Source organism: Salmo trutta, chromosome 12 (assembly GCF_901001165.1).
Source record: "Salmo trutta chromosome 12, fSalTru1.1, whole genome shotgun sequence".
In the NCBI taxonomy this organism is placed as follows: domain Eukaryota; kingdom Metazoa; phylum Chordata; class Actinopteri; order Salmoniformes; family Salmonidae; genus Salmo; species Salmo trutta.
In genome coordinates this window covers 49,342,634-49,363,673 of record NC_042968.1, presented here as the reverse complement: position 1 = coordinate 49,363,673, position 21,040 = coordinate 49,342,634, and the positions used below count along the sequence as shown (strand labels likewise).

Genomic DNA, 21,040 nt, shown 5'->3' with positions numbered 1-21,040 from the left:
TAACCTCTCTCCTGTCTCCCTCTATGTTACCTGATGGTGATAACCTCTCTACTGTCTCCCTCTATGTTGTTACCTGATGGTGATGACCTCTCTCCTGTCTCCCTCTATGTTGTACCTTATGTGTTATACCTCTCTCCTGTCTCCCTCTATGTTACCTGATGGTGATAACCTCTCCTGTCTCCCTCTATGTTACCTGATGGTGATAACCTCTCTCCTGTCTCCCCTATGTTACTGATGGTGATAATCTCTATCCTGTCTCCCTCTATGTTTTACCTGATGGTGATAACCTCTTCCTGTCTCCCTCTATGTTACCTGATGGTGATAACCTCTCTCCGTCTCCCTCTATGTTACCTAATTGCTCTCTCCTGTCTCCCTCTATGTGTTACCTGATGGTGATAACCTCTCTCCTGTCTCCCTCTATGTTACCTGATGGTGATAACCTCTCTCCTGTCCTCTCTATGTTACTGATGGTGATAACCTCTCTCCTGTCTCCCTATGTTACCTGATGGTGATAACCTCTCTCCTCCGTCTCCCTCTATGTTACCTGATGTGATAACCTCTCTCCTGTCTCCCCCTATGTTACCCTGATGGTGATAACCTCTCTCCTGTCTCCCTCTATGTTACCTGATGGTGATAACCTCTCTCCTGTCTCCCTCTATGTTACCTGATGTGATAACCTCTCTCCTGTCTCCCTCTATGTTACCTGATGGCGATAACCTCTCTCCTGTCCCCCCTATGTTGTTACCTGATGGTGATAACCTCTCTCCTGTCTCCCTCTAGGTAACCTGATGGTGATAACCTCCTTCTTCCTGTCTCCCTCTATGTTACCTCGATGGTGATAACCTCTCTACTGTCTCCTCTATGTTGCTTACTGATGGTGATGACCTCTCTCCGTCTCCCTCTATTGTTGTTACCTGATGGTTGATACCCTCTCTCCTGTCTCCTCTATGTTACTGCTGTGATAACCTCTCTCTGTCTCCCTAGTACCTTGATGGTGATTACTCTCTCCTGTCTCCCTCTATTGTTACTTGATGGTGATAAATATCTCTCCTGTCATCCTCTATGTTGTTAACCTGATGGTGATTAACCTCCTCTCTGTTCTCACTCTATGTTACCTGATGGGGATAACCCTCTCTCCTGTCTCCCCTCTATGTTACCTGATGGTGATAACCTCTCTCCTGTCTTCCCTCTATGTTACCACCTTGATGGTCGATAATCCTCTCTCCTGTCTCCCTCTATGTTGTTACCGGCTGGTGATAACCCTCTCTCTGTCTCCCTTCTATGTTACCTGATGGTGATAACCTCTCTCCTGTCTCCCTCTATGTTACCTGGCGGTGATAACCTCTCTCCTGTCTCCCTCTATGTTACCTGATGGTGATAATCTCTATCCTGTCTCCCTCTATGTTATTACCTGATGGTGATTATCTCTCTCCTGTCTCCCTCTATGTTACCTGATGGTGATAACCTCTCTCCTGTCTCCCTCTATGTTACCTGATGGTGATAACCTCTCTCCTGTCTCCCTCTATGTTACCTGATGGCGATAACCTCTCTCCTGTCTCCCTCTATGTTGTTACCTGATGGTGATAACCTCTCTCCTGTCTCCCTCTATGTTACCTGATTGTGATAACCTCTCTCTTGTCTCCCTCTTTGTTACCTGATGGTGATAACCTCTCTCCTGTCTCCCTCTATGTTACCTGATGGTGATAATCTCTATCCTGTCTCCCTCTATGTTGTTACCTGATGGTGATAACCTCTCTCCTGTCTCCCTCTGTGTTACCTGATGGTGATAACCTCTCTCCTGTCTCCCTCTATGTTACCTGATGGTGATAACCTCTCTCCTGTCTCCCTCTATGTTACCTGATGGTGATAATCTCTATCCTGTCTCCCTCTATGTTACCTGATGGTGATAACCTCTCTCCTGTCTCCCTCTATGTTACCTGATGGTGATAACCTCTCTCCTGTCTCCCTCTATGTTACCTGATGGTGATAACCTCTCTCCTGTCTCCCTCTATGTTACCTGATGGTGATAACCTCTCTCCTGTCCCCCTCTATGTTGTTACCTGATGGTGATAACCTCTCTCCTGTCTCCCTCTATGTTACCTGATGGTGATAATCTCTATCCTGTCTCCCTCTATGTTGTTACCTGATGGTGATAACCTCTCTCCTGTCTCCCTCTATGTTACCTGATGGTGATAACCTCTCTCCTGTCTCCCTCTATGTTACCTGACGGTGATAACCTCTCTCCTGTCTCCCTCTATGTTGTCACCTGATGGTGATAACCTCTCTCCTGTCTCCCTCTGTTACCTGATGGTGATAACCTCTCTCCTGTCTCCCTCTATGTTACCTGATGGTGATAACCTCTCTACTGTCTCCCTCTATGTTGTTACCTGATGGTGATGACCTCTCTCCTGTCTCCCTCTATGTTGTTACCTGATGGTGATAACCTCTCTCCTGTCTCCCTCTATGTTACCTGATGGTGATAACCTCTCTCCTGTCTCCCTCTATGTTACCTGATGGTGATAACCTCTCTCCTGTCTCCCTCTATGTTACTTGATGGTGATAATCTCTATCCTGTCTCCCTCTATGTTGTTACCTGATGGTGATAACCTCTCTCCTGTCTCCCTCTATGTTACCTGATGGTGATAACCTCTCTCCTGTCTCCCTCTATGTTACCTGATGGTGATAACCTCTCTCCTGTCTCCCTCTATGTTACCTGATGGTGATAATCTCTATCCTGTCTCCCTCTATGTTGTTACCTGATGGTGATAAACTCTCTCCTGTCTCCCTCTGTTACCTGATGGTGATAACCTCTCTCCTGTCTCCCTCTATGTTACCTGATGGTGATAACCTCTCTACTGTCTCCCTCTATGTTGTTACCTGATGGTGATGACCTCTCTCCTGTCTCCCTCTATGTTGTTACCTGATGGTGATAACCTCTCTCCTGTCTCCCTCTATGTTACCTGATGGTGATAACCTCTCTCCTGTCTCCCTCTATGTTACTTGATGGTGATAATCTCTATCCTGTCTCCCTCTATGTTGTTACCTGATGGTGATAACCTCTCTCCTGTCTCACTCTATGTTACCTGATGGTGATAACCTCTCTCCTGTCTCCCTCTATGTTACCTGATGGTGATAACCTCTCTCCTGTCTCCCTCTATGTTACCTGACGGTGATAACCTCTCTCCTGTCTCCCTCTATGTTGTTACCTGATGGTGATAACCTCTCTCCTGTCTCCCTCTGTTACCTGATGGTGATAACCTCTCTCCTGTCTCCCTCTATGTTACCTGATGGTGATAACCTCTCTACTGTCTCCCTCTATGTTGTTACCTGATGGTGATGACCTCTCTCCTGTCTCCCTCTATGTTGTTACCTTATGGTGATAACCTCTCTCCTGTCTCCCTCTATGTTACTTGATGGTGATAACCTCTCTCCTGTCTCCCTCTATGTTACCTGATGGTGATAACCTCTCTCCTGTCTCCCTCTATGTTACTTGATGGTGATAATCTCTATCCTGTCTCCCTCTATGTTGTTACCTGATGGTGATAACCTCTCTCCTGTCTCCCTCTATGTTACCTGATGGTGATAACCTCTCTCCTGTCTCCCTCTATGTTACCTGATGGTGATAACCTCTCTCCTGTCTCCCTCTATGTTACCTGATGGTGATAATCTCTATCCTGTCTCCCTCTATGTTGTTACCTGATGGTGATAACCTCTCTCCTGTCTCCCTCTATGTTACCTGATGGTGATAACCTCTCTCCTGTCAACCTCTATGTTACCTGATTGTGATAACCTCTCTCTTGTCTCCCTCTTTGTTACCTGATGGTGATAACCTCTCTCCTGTCTCCCTCTATGTTACCTGATGGTGATAACCTCTCTCCTGTCTCCCTCTATGTTACTTGATGGTGATAACCTCTATCCTGTCTCCCTCTATGTTACCTGATGGTGATAACCTCTCTCCTGTCTCCCTCTATGTGGTTACCTGATGGTGATTACCTCTCTCCTGTCTCCCTCTATGTTACCTGATGGTGATAACCTCTCTCCTGTCTCCCTCTATGTTGTTACCTGATGGTGATAACCTCTCTCCTGTCTCCCTCTATGTTACCTGATGGTGATAACCTCTCTCCTGTCTCCCTCTATGTTGTTACCTGATGGTGATAACCTCTCTCCTGTCTCCCTCTATGTTACCTGATGTTGATAACCTCTCTCCTGTCTCCCTCTATGTTACTTGATGGTGATAACCTCTCTCCTGTCTCCCTCTATGTTACCTGATGGTGATAACCTCTCTCCTGTCTCCCTCTATGTGGTTACCTGATGGTGATAACCTCTCTCCTGTCTCCCTCTATGTTACCTGATGGTGATAACCTCTCTCCTGTCTCCCTCTATGTTGTTACCTGATGGTGATAACCTCTCTCCTGTCTCCCTCTATGTTACCTGATGGTGATAACCTCTCTCCTGTCTCCCTCTATGTTGTTACCTGATGTGATAACCTCTCTCCTGTCTCCCTCTATGTTACCTGATGGTGATAACCTCTCTCCTGTCTCCCTCTATGTTACTTGATGGTGATAACCTCTCTCCTGTCACCCTCTATGTTACCTGATGGTGATAACCTCTCTCCTGTCTCCCTCTATGTTACCTGATGGTGATAACCTCTCTCCTGTCCCCCGCTATGTTGTTACCTGATGGTGATAACCTCTCTCCTGTCTCCCTCTATGTTACCTGATGGTGATAACCTCTCTCCTGTCTCCCTCTATGTTACCTGATGGTGATAACCTCTCTCCTGTCTCCCTCTATGTTACCTGATGGTGATAACCTCTCTCCTGTCTCCCTCTATGTTACCTGATGGTGATAACCTCTCTCCTGTCTCCCTCTATGTTACCTGATGGTGATAACCTCTCTCCTGTCTCCCTCTATGTTACCTGATGGTGATAACCTCTCTCCTGTCTCCCTCTAAGTTGTTACCTGATAGTGATAACCTCTCTCCTGTCTCCCTCTATGTTACCTGATGGTGATAACATCTCTCCTGTCTCCCTCTATGTTACCTGATGGTGATAACCTCTCTCCTGTCTCCCTCTATGTTGTTACCTGATGGTGATAATCTCTCCCCTGGCCCCCTCTATGTTGTTACCTGATGGTGATTATCTCTCCCCTGGCCCCCTCTATGTTCCAGGAACAGTTCATTCCGGGGGGGTAGTTGAGGGGCCAGGATGGGCTGTAGATTACGCCCCTCCTCTCTGTATGGAGCTCAACCTTCCCACTGCATGCCGCTATGGAGAGGAGGAGGGGGGGTGAGAGAGAAAGAGAGAGACTAAAATCAGACACACTTGTTTTAACTGAGAGTGGAATGTGGTTCCCAAAAAGTACAACCCGAAAATACAAAACCATAGTTTGTGGGAAGTTAGTTATTGTCTGAGACGTCCCTGATGCAGTCACGTCAACCCCATGTCTCACTTCCTCACAGGAACACAGCGGATAACAACATCCTGATGCAGTCACGTCAACACCATGTCTCACTTCCTCACAGGAACACAGCGGATAACATCATCCTGATGCAGTCACGTCAACACCATGTCTCACTTCCTCACAGGAACACAGCGGATAACAACATCCTGATGCAGTCACATCAACCCCATGTCTCACTTCCTCACAGGAACACAGCGGATAACAACATCCTGATGCAGTCACATCAACACCATGTCTCACTTCCTCACAGGAACACAGCGGATAACATCATCCTGATGCAGTCACGTCAACACCATGTCTCACTTCCTCACAGGAACACAGCGGATAACAACATCCTGATGCAGTCACATCAACACCATGTCTCACTTCCTCACAGGAACACAGCGGATAACAACATCCTGTTTCTAATGTGTTCTGGTGTCTGTGTGTCTGGGAAGATAGTTATTGTCTGAGACGTCCCTGATGCAGTCACATCAACACCATGTCTCACTTCCTCACAGGAACACAGCGGGTAACAACATCCTGTTTCTAATGTGTTCTGGTGACACAGCGGATAACAACATCCTGTTCCTAATGTGTTCTGGTGACACAGAGGATAACAACATCCTGTTTCTAATGTGTTCTGGTGACACAGCGGATAACAACATCCTGTTTCTAATGTGTTCTGGTGACACAGCGGGTAACAACATCCTGTTTCTAATGTGTTCTGGTGACACAGCGGGTAACAACATCCTGTTTCTAACGTATTCTGGTGACACAGCGGGTAACAACATCCTGTTTCTAATGTATTCTGGTGACACAGCGGGTAACAACATCCTGTTTCTAATGTGTTCTGGTGTCTGTGTGTCTGTGTGTCTGGTGTCTGTGTGTCTGGTGTCTGTGTGTCTGTGTGTCTGGTGTCTGTGTGTCTGGTGTTTGGTGTCTGTGTGTCTGTGTGTCTGTTGTCTGTGTGTCTGGTATCTGTGTGTCTGTGTGTCTGGTGTCTGTGTGTCTGGTGTCTGTGTGTCTGTGTGTCTGTGTGTCTGGTGTCTGTGTGTTTGGTGTCTGTGTGTCTGTGTGTTTGGTGAATGTGTGTCTGTGAGTCTGTGTGTCTGTGTGTCTGAGTGTCTGGTGTCTGTGTGCCTGGTTTCTGGTGTCTGTGTGTCTGGTGTCTGTGTGTCTGTATGCCTATGTGTCTGTGTGTTTGGTGTCTGTGTGTCTGGTGTCTGTGTGTATGGTGTCTGTGTGTCTGGTGTCTGTGTGTATGGTATCTGTGTGTCTGGTGTCTGTGTGTCTGGTGTCTGTGTGTCTGGTGTCTGGTGTCTATCTTGTCTCATTCACACCCTGGTTCAGTCTCATCCTGGCAGCAGTTACTCTTCCCTGATGCAGTTACATCAAAACCATGTCTCACTTCCTTACTGGAACACAGTGGATAACAACATCCTGTTTCTAATGTGTGTCTGGTGTCTGTGTGTCTGGTGTCGGCTACTCTTCCTGGGGTTTATTATGGATCCCCATTAGTTCCTGCCAAGGCAGCAGCTACTCTTCCTGGGGTTTATTATGGATCCCCATTAGTTCCTGTCAAGGCAGCAGCTACTCTTCCTGGGGTTTATTATGGATCCCCATTAGTTCCTGCCAAGGCAGCAGCTACTCTTCCTGGGGTTTATTATGGATCCCCATTAGTTCCTGCCAAGGCAGCAGCTACTCTTCCTGGGGTTATTATGGATCCCCATTAGTTCCTGCCAAGGCAGCAGCTACTCTTCCTGGGGGTTTATTATGGATCCCCATTAGTTCCTGCCAAGGCAGCAGCTACTCTTCCTGGGGTTTATTATGGATCCCCATTAGTTCCTGTCAAGGCAGCAGCTACTCTTCCTGGGGTTTATTATGGATCCCCATTAGTTCCTGCCAAGGCAGCAGCTACTCTTCCTGGGGTTTATTATGGATCCCCATTAGTTCCTGTCAAGGCAGCAGCTACTCTTCCTGGGGTCTATTATGGATCCCCATTAGTTCCTGCCAAGGCAGCAGCTACTCTTCCTGGGGTTTATTATGGATCCCCATTAGTTCCTGCCAAGGCAGCAGCTACTCGTCCTGGGGTTTATTATGGATCCCCATTAGTTCCTGTCAAGGCAGCAGCTACTCTTCCTGGGGGTTTATTATGGATCCCCATTAGTTCCTGCCAAGGCAGCAGCTACTCTTCCTGGGGTTTATTATGGATCCCCATTAGTTCCTGTCAAGGCAGCAGCTACTCTTCCTGGGGGTTTATTATGGATCCCCATTAGTTCCTGCCAAGGCAGCAGCTACTCTTCCTGGGGTTTATTATGGATCCCCATTAGTTCCTGCCAAGGCAGCAGCTACCCTTCCTGGGGGTTTATTATGGATCCCCGTTAGTTCTTGCCAAGGCAGCAGCTACTCTTCCTGGGGTCCAAACACACCAAATCTCTGGTCCATTTTATATGTAATGTGGGCACATTACATATAAAACAACAGATAAAACAGTGAACTACGTTTGTACTGAACTAAACTAAAGATAAAGCAGTACATCATATAACATCCCTACACCACCACATGTCCACCACACAACATGTGGTCCCGTGTGGCTCAGTTGGTACAGCATGGTGTTTGCAATGCCAGGGTTGTGGGTTCGATTCCCATGGGGGACCAGTATGGAGAAAAAGATGTATGAAATGTATGCATTCACTACTGTAAGTCGCTCTGGATAAGAGTGTCTGCTAAATGACTTAAATGTAATGTTCAGTACCACCATACAACAATATAACCATGTTGTCTGTACCTTATTTACATTAGTATTCAGAACCTTTGCTATTGAGCTCAGGTGCATCCTGTTTCCATTGATCATCCTTGAGATGTTTCTACAACTTGATTGGAGTCCACCTTGTGGTAAATTCAATTGATTGGACATGATTTGGAAAGGCACATACCTGTCTATATAAGTCCCACAGTTGACAGAGAATGTCACAGTAAAAAAACAAGCCATGAGATCGAAGGAATTGTCCGTAGAGCTCCGAGACAGGATTGTGTCGAGGCACAGATCTGGGGAAGGGTACAAAAAAATGTCTGCAGCATTTTAGGTCCCCATGAACACAGTGGCCTCCATCATTCTTAAATGGAAGACGTTTGGAACCACCAAGACTCTTCCTAGAGCTGGCTGCCTGGCCAAACTGAGCAATCGAGGAGAAGGGCCTTGGTCAGGGAGGTGACCAAGAACCCGATGGTCACTCTGACAGAGCTCCAGAGTTCCTCTGTGGAGATTGGAGAACCTTCCAGAAGGACAACCGTCTCTGCAGCACTCCACCAATCAGGCCTTTATGGTAGAGTGGCCAGACGGAAGCCACTCCTCAGTAAAAGGCACATGACAGCCTGCTTGGAGTTTGCCAAAAGTCACCTAAAGAACTCAGGCCATGAGAAACAAGATTCTCTGATCTGATAAAACCAAGATTAAATTATCTGGCCTGAATGTCAAGTGTCACGTCTGGAGGAAACCTGGCACCATCCCTATGGTGAAGCATGGTGGTGGCAGCATCATGCTGTGAGGATGTTTTTCAGCGGCAGGGACTGGGAGACTAGTCAGGATCGAGGGAAAGATGAACAGAGAGATCCTTGATTAAAACCTTAGGACCTCAGACTGGGGCGAAGGTTCACCTTCCAACAGGACAACAACCCTAAGCACACAGCCAAGATAAAACAGGAGTGGCTTCGGGACAAGTCTCTGAATGTCCTTGAGTGGCCCAGCCAGAGCCCGGACTTGAATCCGATCGAACATCTCTGGAGACCTGAGAAGAGCTTTGCAGCAAAGAATGGGAGAAACACCCAAAACACAGGTGTGCCAAGCTTGTAGTGTCATAGCCAAGAAGACTCGAGGCTGTAATCACTGCCAAATGTGCTTAAACAAAGTACTGAGTAAATGGTCTGAATACTTATAAGTAAATGTGATATTTCCGTTTTTTTTTTTTTGGCTTTGTCATTATGGGGTATTGCGTGTAAAGTAATGAGGAAAAAAAACTATTTGATCAGTTATAGAATAAGGCTGTAATGTAACAAAATGTGGGAAAAGTCAAGGATACTTTCTGAAGGCACTGTCTGTGTGTATGAAGAGACTCTTATCAGGACCTGGACTGCGTTCCCCACAAGCCCCTGCTTCAAAGCCACGGGAAAGGAAGAGAGGAAGGGCCCAGTGACCTCACACCACCTTAGCTTTAATACACTCCTCTCAACCTCTCTCTCTTCCTCTCCCTCTCTCTCTCTCTTCCTCCTGCTCTCTCTCTCTTTCTATTTTCACTTCTTCAATCTGCAGTGCACCAGGAGGTGAAAATATCCATCTCATTAAATGTCTCTCACCCTGGAGGAGAAAGACACACACACACACACACACACACACACACACACACACACACACACACACACACACACACACACACACACACACACACACACACAGCTGAGGGCCAAGGTCCATATTGGTCATAATCAAAGTACAAAACAATGAGACTGATCTGAACTGGTCTCCATGAGACTGATCTGAACTGGTCTCCATGAGACTGATCTGAACTGGTCTCTATGAGACTGATCTGAACTGGTCTCTACGAGACTGATCTGAACTGGCCTCCATGAGACTGATCTGAACTGGTCTCCATGAGACTGATCTGAACTGGTCTCTACGAGACTGATCTGAACTGGCCTCTACAAGACTGATCTGAACTGGTCTCTACGAGACTGATCTGAACTGGTCTCTACGAGACTGATCTGAACTGGCCTCTACAAGACTGATCTGAACTGGTCTCTACGAGTCTGATCTGAACTGGCCTCTACAAGACTGATCTGAACTGGTCTCTACGAGACTGATCTGAACTGGTCTCTACGAGACTGATCTGAACTGGTCTCTACGAGACTGATCTGAACTGGTCTCTACGAGACTGATCTGAACTGGTCTCTACGAGACTGATCTGTACTGGTCTCTACGAGACTGATCTGAACTGGTCTCAGCTGGTAAGGACTAAATTACACACTATTCCCTACACGAGGCTCTGGCCAAAAGTAGTGCACTATTAACACTATTAGCACTACTAACATCAAGGCAGTGACCCGATCCTGTAGGTTCATGCTCTACAACATTCGCAGAGTACGACCCTGCCTCACACAGGAAGCGGCGCAGGTCCGCGTCCAGGCACTTGTCATCTCCCGTCTGGATTACTGCAACTCGCTGTTGGCTGGGCTCCCTGCCTGTGCCATTAAACCCCTACAACACATCCTGAACGCCGCAGCCCGTCTGGTGTTCAACCTTCCCAAGTTCTCTCACGTCACCCCGCTCCTCCGCTCTCTCCACTGGCTTCCAGTCGAAGCTCGCATCCGCTACAAGTCCATGGTGCTTGCCTACGGAGCTGTGAGGGGAACGGCACCTCCGTACCTTCAGGCTCTGATCAGGCCCTACACCCAAACAAGGGCACTGCGTTTATCCACCTCTGGCCTGCTCGCCTCCCTACCTCTGAGGAAGCACAGTTCCCGCTCAGCCCAGTCAAAACTGTTCGCTGCTCTGGCACCCCAATGGTGGAACAAGCTCCCTCACGACGCCAGGACAGCGGAGTCAATCACCACCTTCCGGAGACACCTGAAACCCCACCTCTTTAAGGAATACCTGGGATAGGATAAAGTAATCCTTCTAACCCCCCCCCCCCCTAAAAGATTTAGATGCACTATTGTAAAGTGGTTGTTCCACTGGATATCTTAAGGTGAATGCACCAATTTGTAAGTCGCTCTGGATAAGAGCGTCTGCTAAATGACTTAAATGTAAATGTAAATGTGCTGCTTGGCATGCATCCTAAATACTCTGCAGGCTGATTAAATATAGAGGTGTACACACTGCTAGAGCCTAAGTCATGGAGAAGAGGAATGGGACAGAATAGACAGGGAAGATATGGATAATCACGCTGACACGTCACTAGAAAGACAAGCTTCACAGCAACCATGATGGAAGAGCTTCACAGCAACCATGATGGAAGAGCTTCACAGCAACCTGGATGGAAGAGCTTCACAGCAACCTGGATGGAAGAGCTTCACAGCAACCTGGATGGAAGAGCTTCACAGCAACCTGGATGGAAGAGCTTCACAGCAACCTGGATGGAAGAGCTTCACAGCAACCTGGATGGAAGAGCTTCACAGCAACCTGGATGGAAGAGCTTCACAGCAACCTGGATGTAAGAGCTTCACAGCAACCTGGATGGAAGAGCTTCACAGCAACCATGATGGAAGAGCTGGAAGAGACACATGGTGACGTAGTAAACACTACAGGACCAGAGACACATGGTGACGTAGTAAACACTACAGGACCAGAGACACATGGTGACGTAGTAAACACTACAGGACCAGAGACACATGGTGACGTAGTAAACACTACAGGACCAGAGACACATGGTGACGTAGTAAACACTACAGGACCAGAGACACATGGTGACGTAGTAAACACTACAGGACCAGAGACACATGGTGACGTAGTAAACCCTACAGGACCAGAGACACATGGTGACGTAGTAAACACTACAGGACCAGAGACACATGGTGACGTAGTAAACACTACAGGACCAGAGACACATGGTGACGTAGTAAACCCTACAGGACCAGAGACACATGGTGACGTAGTAAACACTACAGGACCAGAAATACATTGTTGTCAGTGGGAAGCTGGTTGTTTCATTACTGGGAACCAGAAAGAATTCAAAAATGTTTTATTTAACCTTTATTTAACTAAGCAAGTCAGTTAAGAACAAATTCTTTTTTACAGTGACGTTCTACTCCGGCCAAACCCAAACCCGGACGGTTGTGATACAGCCTGGAATCGAACCAGGGTCTGTAGTGTCTTAGACCGCGGCGCCACTTGGGAGCCCTCAGTATTCACTATGCAGCTTTATTTTTGGGAGTGTTCGAAAAACAAATTGAGCTGAGACACAGACAATTACTGACTGACTGCAGTGTTTTACAAACACTACGTTCTAATGAAATAGTGACTGAGTAGTGTGTGTGTGTGTGTGTGTGTGTGTGTGTGTGTGTGTGTGTGTGTGTGTGGCCTGCCGACTGCTGAACAGCCACTGTCTGTAATTGAGATTCCTCCTGTCAGGGAACGTGAGAGGAACAGGAAGAGACCTCCTGTCAGGGAACGTGAGAGGAACAGGAACAGACCTCCTGTTAGGGAATGTGAGAGGAACAGGAAGAGACCTCCTGTCAGGGAATGTGAGAGGAACAGGAAGAGACCTCCTGTCAGGGAACGTGAGAGGAACAGGAAGAGACCTCCTGTCAGGGAACGTGAGAGGAACAGGAACAGACCTCCTGTTAGGGAACGTGAGAGGAACAGGAACAGACCTCCTGTCAGGGAATGTGAGAGGAACAGGAAGAGACCTCCTGTCAGGGAACGTGAGAGGAACAGGAAGAGACCTCCTGTCAGGGAATGTGAGAGGAACAGGAAGAGACCTCCTGTCAGGGAATGTGAGAGGAACAGGAAGAGACCTCCTATTAGGGAACGTGAGAGGAACAGGAAGAGACCTCCTGTCAGGGAACGTGAGAGGAACAGGAAGAGACCTCCTGTCAGGGAATGTGAGAGGAACAGGAAGAGACCTCATCAGATAGGTCAACAGTAAAGATCATAACAGTTGATTAAGGTTCTTAACAACCTGGCCAGAGTTAGCAGCAATGTGTTTAGGCACTTGGCAGGATTACAGATTTGGGCATCTCATCTGTTAAACACACACACACACACACACACACATTAATGTGCTGGAACATCTGTCTAGGCAGATGGAGGAGCAGATCTGGAGTCAAGGTAAATCTCAGCAACGACTAAATTCTTCATCCAGGTGGTTGTTTGAGTTATTATGAGTTAAAACACATTGATAAACATTGTCCTTTACCTTCTAAAAGAGTGAAGAGGAGAGACACATGACAGATCTTTCAGCACTACACAGAGCAGCAGCAGTGGGGAGACACTCTACCTTCAGCACTACACAGAGCAGCAGCAGTGGGACACTCTACCTTCAGCACTACACAGAGCAGCAGCAGTGGAGACACTCTACCTTCAGCACTACACAGAGCAGCAGCAGTGGGACACTCTACCTTCAGCACTACACAGAGCAGCAGCAGTGGAGACACTCAACCTTCAGCACTACACAGAGCAGCAGCAGTGGAGACACTCAACCTTCAGCACTACACAGAGCAGCAGCAGTGGAGACACTCAACCTTCAGCACTACACAGAGCAGCAGCAGCAGTGGAGAGACACTCTACCTTCAGCACTACACAGAGCAGCAGCAGTGGAGACACTCAACCTTCAGCACTACACAGAGCAGCAGCAGTGGAGACACTCAACCTTCAGCACTACACAGAGCAGCAGCAGTGGAGACACTCAACCTTCAGCACTACACAGAGCAGCAGCAGTGGAGACACTCAACCTTCAGCACTACACAGAGCAGCAGCAGTGGAGACACTCTACATTCAGCACTACACAGAGCAGCAGCAGTGGAGAGACACTCTACCTTCAGCACTACACAGAGCAGCAGCAGTGGGGAGATACTCTAGCTTCAGCACTACACAGAGCAGCAGCGGGGAGACACTCTACCTTCAGCACTACACAGAGCAGCAGCAGTGGAGAGACACTCAACCTTCAGCACTACACAGAGCAGCAGCAGTGGAGAGACATTCTACCTTCAGCACTACACAGAGCAGCAGCAGTGGAGACACTCAACCTTCAGCACTACACAGAGCAGCAGCAGTGGAGACACTCTACCTTCAACACTACACAGAGCAGCAGCAGTGGAGAGACACTCTACCTTCAGCACTACACAGAGCAGCAGCAGCAGTGGAGAGACTCTACCTTCAGCACTACACAGAGCAGCAGCAGTGGGGAGACACTCTACCTTCAGAACTACACAGAGCAGCAGCAGCAGTGGGGAGACACTTTACCTTCAGCACTACACAGAGCAGCAGCAGCAGTGGAGACACTCTACCTTCAGCACTACACAGAGCAGCAGCAGTGGAGAGACACTCTACTTTCAGCACTACACAGAGCAGCAGCAGTGGGGAGACGCTCTACCTTCAGCACTACACAGAGCAGCAGGCTAGAGCTGAGCTGGTGACTCCCCCTCTCTCTCTCTCTCCCACTGGACACTGAGCTGGTGACTCCCCCTCTCTCTCTCTCTCCCACTGGACACTGAGCATAGCAATTTACACTTTAACATTACATTTAATAACATGGCTATATACAGGAAGTACCAGGTAATAACATGGCTATATACAGGAAGTACCAGGTAATAACATGGCTATATACAGGAAGTACCAGGTAATAACATGGCAATATACAAGAAGTACCAGGTAATAACATGGCTATATACAGGGAGTACCAGGTAATAACATGGCTATATACAGGGAGTACCAGGTAATAACATGGCTATATACAGGAAGTATCAGGTAATAACATGGCTATATACAGGGAGTACCAGGTAATAACATGGCTATATACAGGAAGTACCAGGTAATAACATGGCTATACACAGGAAGTACCAGGTAATAACATGGCTATATACAGGGGAAATCAGGTAATAACATGGCTATATACAGGGAGTACCAGGTAATAACATGGCTATATACAGGAAGTACCAGGTAATAACATGGCTATATACAGGAAGTACCAGGTAATAACATGGCTATATACAGGAAGCACCAGGTAATAACATGGCTATATACAGGAAGTACTAGGTAATAACATGGCTATATACAGGAAGTACCAGGTAATAACATGGCTATATACAGGAAGTACCAGGTAATAACATGGCTATATACAGGAAGTACTAGGTAATAACATGGCTATATACAGGAAGTACTAGGTAATAACATGGCTATATACAGGAAGTACCAGGTAATAACATGGCTATATACAGGAAGTACTAGGTAATAACATGGCTATATACAGGAAGTACCAGGTAATAACATGGCTATATACAGGAAGTACTAGGTAATAACATGGCTATATACAGGAAGTACTAGGTAATAACATGGCTATATACCGGAAGTACTAGGTAATAACATGGCTATATACAGGAAGTACCAGGTAATAACATGGCTATATACGGGAAGTACTAGGTAATAACATGGCTAACACCACAGAGAGGAGCAGCTCACCTGTAAAGCAGATGGCTAGAGTTCCTCTAATGAAAACACCAGATTGTAAATTTGAACAAAACAGTTGTTAGCATTCTGTCTCTGCTTCAGTTACTGTCTATAATTTGTAGATAAAGGAAACAATCCCTTTGTGGAGGTAAGAGGTTGCTTCCTAATAAGGAAAGAACAAGCATCTCTCTATCTGTTCCTGTATGAAGGAGAAGGAGGGAAAGGGGGTGGGTTCAGGATGCCTCTTTTGTGTGACAGGTAAAGAGAGGGAACTAACTACAGGTCTACACCTACTCTCTCTCTCTCTACACACACACACACACACACACACACACACACACACACACACACACACACACACACACACACACACACACACACACACACACACACACCACTCTGTATCTCCCTAATGATCCCTTCAGTTCACACCTCCACCTCTGGAACCAGGGGCACCATGGGACTGGAAAGGAGGAGGGGGAGGGATGGAGGAGAGGAGGGGGAGGGAGGAGGGGAATGGGGGAGGGGAGGAGGGGAGGAATGGAGGGGGGATGAGGGGAGGGGGGATGGGGGGGAATGGAGGGGGGAATGGAGGCGAGGCAGCAGCCTCCTGAGGTAGCAGAGGAAGGAGGATAGTAGTAGCAGAGTGGCTAATCATTACACTATAATAAACACATACAGAGATACAGCTAATCAATAGATCATAGTAGCAGAGTGGCTAATCATTACACTATAATAAACACATACAGAGATACAGCTAATCAATAGATCATAGTAGCAGAGTGGCTAATCATTACACTATAATAAACACATACAGAGATACAGCTAATCAATAGATCATAGTAGCAGAGTGGCTAATCATTACACTATAATAAACACATACAGAGATACAGCTAATCAATAGATCATAGTAGCAGAGTGGCTAATCATTACACTATAATAAACACATACAGAGATACAGCTAATCAATAGATCATAGTAGCAGAGTGGCTAATCATTACACTATAATAAACACATACAGAGATACAGCTAATCAATAGATCATAGTAGCAGAGTGGCTAATCATTACACTATAATAAACACATACAGAGATACAGCTAATCAATAGATCATAGTAGCAGAGTGGCTAATCATTACATTATAATAAACACATACAGAGATACAGCTTATCAATAGACCATAGTAGCAGAGTGGCTAATCATTACACTATAATAAACACATATAGAGGCTTCATCTTTCAATGCTAATTGTCTTTGGCTTCTGCTTGTGTATCATCTGACATTAAGTTTCAACACAGTGACGTTACCTGTAGACGTATTAAATAGCTTTGTTGTTTTTCCTGGTAATCATGTGACTTATACTATCGTTACTGAGGCTCAATCAGCATAATGCCAACTGTCTGTGGGCTGGCTTGTAGCCAGACTATCCTCTGTGTCTGTGGGCTGGCTTGTAGCCAGACTATCCTCTGTGTCTGTGGGCTGGCTTGTAGCCAGACTATCCTCTGTGTCTGTGGGCTGGCTTGTAGCCAGACTATCCTCTGTGTCTGTAGGCTGGCTTGTAGCCAGACTATCCTCTGTGTCTGTGGGCTGGCTTGTAGCCAGACTATCCTCTGTGTCTGTGGGCTGGCTTGTAGCCAGACTATCCTCTGTGTCTGTGGGCTGGCTTGTAGCCAGACTATCCTCTGTGTCTGTGGGCTGGCTTGTAGCCAGACTATCCTCTGTGTCTGTGGGCTGGCTTGTAGCCAGACTATCCTCTGCTCTGTTTTCATCTGCACTAGAGCAATACATTAAGGGATTGATGCTGGGCACGAGCAATGATGTAATGCAGATAGTGGATCCGCGGTATCGATGCTGAGCTTTGGGGTGTGTGTGTGTGTGTGTGTGTGTGTGTGTATGTGTGTGTGTATGTGTGTGTGTGTGTGTGTGTGTGTGTATGGGTGTGTGTGTGTGTGTGTGTGTGTGTGTGTGTGTGTGTGTGTGTGTGTGTGTGTGTGTGTGTGTGTGTGTGTGTGTGTGTGTGTGTGTGTGTGTGTGTGTGTGTCTGTTTGCACATAACACCATCAACTGACAGGGGACCCATGTTTACAAACTAAGACTATCATTTATCAGTAGAAATCAATGAACGCCCGTCAAGGTACATGTTGCAGATGGACCACAAAGACACACACTGGCCATAGCAACGATGAACCATCTCTAGGGAAGCATTAATCACACAACATTCCAATACTATTAAAACCCTCACATGGTCTGGTTCTGGTTCTGCCTGTAGATTAAAACCCACATTGTCTGGTTCTGCCTGTAGATTAAACCCCACATTGTCTGGTTCTGGTTCTGCCTGTAGATTAAACCCCACATTGTCTGGTTCTGGTTCTGCCTGTAGATTAAACCCTACATTGTCTGGTTCTGGTTCTGCCTGTAGATTAAACCCCACATTGTCTGGTTCTGGTTCTGCCTGTAGAAATAGCCTTAACCATCACCTAACTCAGATGAGCTTTATTAGTCTGTGTTTATAGATTAGACCAAGGAAATGAAGAACGGAGTGAGCGACCAAATGCAGCACCTGATTTAAAACGATGTGTTTTAAATGTAAATATGACAAAGTTTTAGATCAACGCAGAATATTATCCAACATGGAAACCACTACAGTATCAGAAAACATTAAAATGGAACAACAAACAAAACAAACAATATGTCTGAATAAGACTACTGACCTACACAGACCAAAGCGAACCGTATTAATATCCATATGACCAGGAGAAGCTCTGGCGCTCCAATCAGATCCATCATTCCAGCAGCCCAGGTCGTCCTTTTGTCATCTTGGGGGTAATTTCCGTAACATCTGTACCAATAGCATCCGAATATTTTCCGTGACCTTTGTAGATGTCATGAACTCAAGTCCCCTCTCTGTAGAAAAACCAATAAAATAACTAGGACGTGGGTAAATTGTGTTTGCAGCTCAAATACGCTACGCAGAGGCAGCCCGCTAGGACAATGTGATACAGTGAAAAGAGGAGATGTGATCGTACATCGTCGGTCTCTGCTTCAATGGCTCGTTTGGTTTCCGCTTTGATTTATATCCTAAAAGGAAGGAAGGGAAAAGTCTCTGCGTTTGTGAGACATTAGACAAAAGGCACGTCGGCAATACACTTACGACTGTCCCCCGTCCTTTATTTCGGTTTGGACTGTTCAGTGTTTATAGCTGCTATTTTATTCGCCGTCCACACTCGAGTATTTTCATCTCCCTTCATGCACTATCCTGTACATGAAAGTGGACAATGGTGCAGGGATAATTTTACCGTGCAGTTACGCGTTGTCTGTCATATTTAAGTTAAACCTAATCTTAGTTTTTGCAGTCGCTGCAGTTTGTTATGCCGAGCAGAGCCTTCTTTGAATTGAATAATGTTTTTCTCCCCATCCCGTGCAGGGAGGTCTTCATTGAATACGTCGTTATAATGTTTTTGTCCTCAAATCCTGACCCCCAATGGTCGCATGGTGGTATTGCATATTCTCACCAGTGTTTCTATTAAAAATAAAATAAAATACATTTTTATTTTGTCACATGTGCCGAATACAACTGGTGTAGTAGACCTTACAGTGTAATGCTTACTTACAAGCCCTTAACTAACAATGCTGTTTTTTTTAAATGACAGTTAAGAAAATATTTACTAAATAAACTAAAGTAAACACAATAAAATAACAATGTGGAGGCTATATACAGGGTAGTACGGTACAGAGTCATTGTGGAGGCTATATACCGGGTATTACGGTACAGAGGTGGTACAGGTTAGTCCAGGTAATTCAGGTAATATGTACATGTAGGTAGGGGTAGTGACTAGGCATAGATAATATACAGCGAGTAGCAGCAGTGTAAAAACAAATATTAAAATAGTCTGGGTAGCCATTTGATTGGCTGTTCAGGAGTCTTACGGCTTGTGGGTAGAAGCTGTTCAGGAGCCTTTTGGACCTAGACTTGGCGCTCCGGTACCGCTTGCCGTGCGTATAGCAGAGAAAACAGTCTATGACTATAGGGTGGCTGGAGTCTTTGACAATGTTTTGGGTCCTTCCTCTGACACCGCCTGATATAGAGGTCCTGGATGGTAGGAAGCTTGGCTCCAGTGATGTACTGGGCCGTACGCACTACCCTCTGTAGCGCCTTGCGGTCGGAGGCCCCAGCAGTTGCAATACCAGGGGCTGATGCAACCAGTCAGGATGCTCTCGATGGTGCAGATGTAAAACCTTTTGAGGATCTGAGGACCCATGCCAAATCTTTTCAGTCTCCTGAAGGGGGAATAGGCTTTGTCGTGCCCTCTACATGACTGTCTTGATGTGTTTGGACCATGATAGTTTGTTGGTGATGTGGACACCAAGGAACTTGAAGCTCTCAACCTGCTCCACTACAGTCCCGTCGATGAGAATGGGGGCGTGCTCGGTCCTCCTTTTCCTGTAGTCCACAATCATCTCCTTTGTCTTGATCACATTGAGGGAGAGGTTGTTGTCCTGGCACCACACTGCCAGGTCTCTGACCTCCTCTCTATAGGCTGTCTCATCGTTGTCGGTGATCAGGCCTACCGCTGTTGTGTCGTCAGTAAACTTAATGATGGTGTTGGAGTCGTGCCTGGCCACGCAGTCGTGAGTGAACAGGGAGTACAGGAGTGGACTAAGTATGCATCCCTGAGGGGCCCCCATGTTGAGGATCAGCGTGGCAGATGTGTTATTACCTACCCTTACCACCTGGGGGCGGCCCGTCAGGAAGTCCAGGATCCAGTTGCAGAGGGAGGTGTTTAGTCCCAGAGTCCTTAGCTTATTGATGAGCTTTGAGGGCACTATGGTGTTGAATGCTGAGCTGTAGTCAGTGCTCCTTTTGTCCAGGTGGGAAAGGGTAGTGTTGTTATGTTTTGTGTTTTTTGTGGACCCCAGGAAGAGAAGCTGCTGCTTCTGTAAAAGCTAATGAGGATCCATAATAAACACCAGGAAGAGAAGCTGCTGCTGCTGCTGTTAAAGCTAATGAGGATCCATAATAAACACCAGGAAGAGAAGCAGCTGCTTCTGTTAAAGCTAATGAGGATCCATAATAAACACCAGGAAGAGAAGCTGCTGCTGCTTCTGTTAAAGCTAATGAGGATCCATAATAAACACCAGGAAGAGAAGCTGCTGCTGCTGCTTTTAAAGCTAATGAGGATCCATAATAAACACCAGGAAGAGAAGCTGCTGCTTCTGTTAAAGCTAATGAGGATCCATAATAAACACCAGGAAGAGAAGCTGCTGCTGCTTCTGTTAAAGCTAATGAGGATCCATAATAAACACCAGGAAGAGAAGCTGCTGCTGCTGCTGTTAAAGCTAATGAGGATCCATAATAAACACCAGGAAGAGAAGCTGCTGCTGCTTCTGTTAAAGCTAATAAGGATCCATAATAAACACCAGGAAGAGAAGCTGCTGCTGC

At 46.6% G+C, this 21,040-nt stretch overlaps 3 long non-coding RNA genes across 3 annotated transcripts; all 3 read right to left on the bottom strand.

The window, feature by feature from the left end:
* Positions 1-1,567: 1,567 nt before the first annotated feature.
* LOC115203724 (uncharacterized) lies at positions 1,568-2,197 on the bottom strand. The gene is made up of 2 exons (XR_003880238.1): positions 1,992-2,197; positions 1,568-1,751 (listed from the first exon to the last, which is right to left on the bottom strand). It is a non-coding gene; the product is annotated as an uncharacterized LOC115203724 (long non-coding RNA).
* Positions 2,198-3,472: 1,275 nt separating this feature from the next.
* Positions 3,473-3,862, bottom strand: LOC115203725 (uncharacterized). Its single transcript, XR_003880239.1, has 2 exons — positions 3,817-3,862; positions 3,473-3,653 (listed from the first exon to the last, which is right to left on the bottom strand). It is a non-coding gene; the product is annotated as an uncharacterized LOC115203725 (long non-coding RNA).
* Positions 3,863-4,985: 1,123 nt separating this feature from the next.
* LOC115203723 (uncharacterized) lies at positions 4,986-19,049 on the bottom strand. Its single transcript, XR_003880237.1, has 2 exons — positions 18,312-19,049; positions 4,986-5,264 (listed from the first exon to the last, which is right to left on the bottom strand). It is a non-coding gene; the product is annotated as an uncharacterized LOC115203723 (long non-coding RNA).
* Between the last annotated feature and the right edge of the window lie 1,991 nt (positions 19,050-21,040).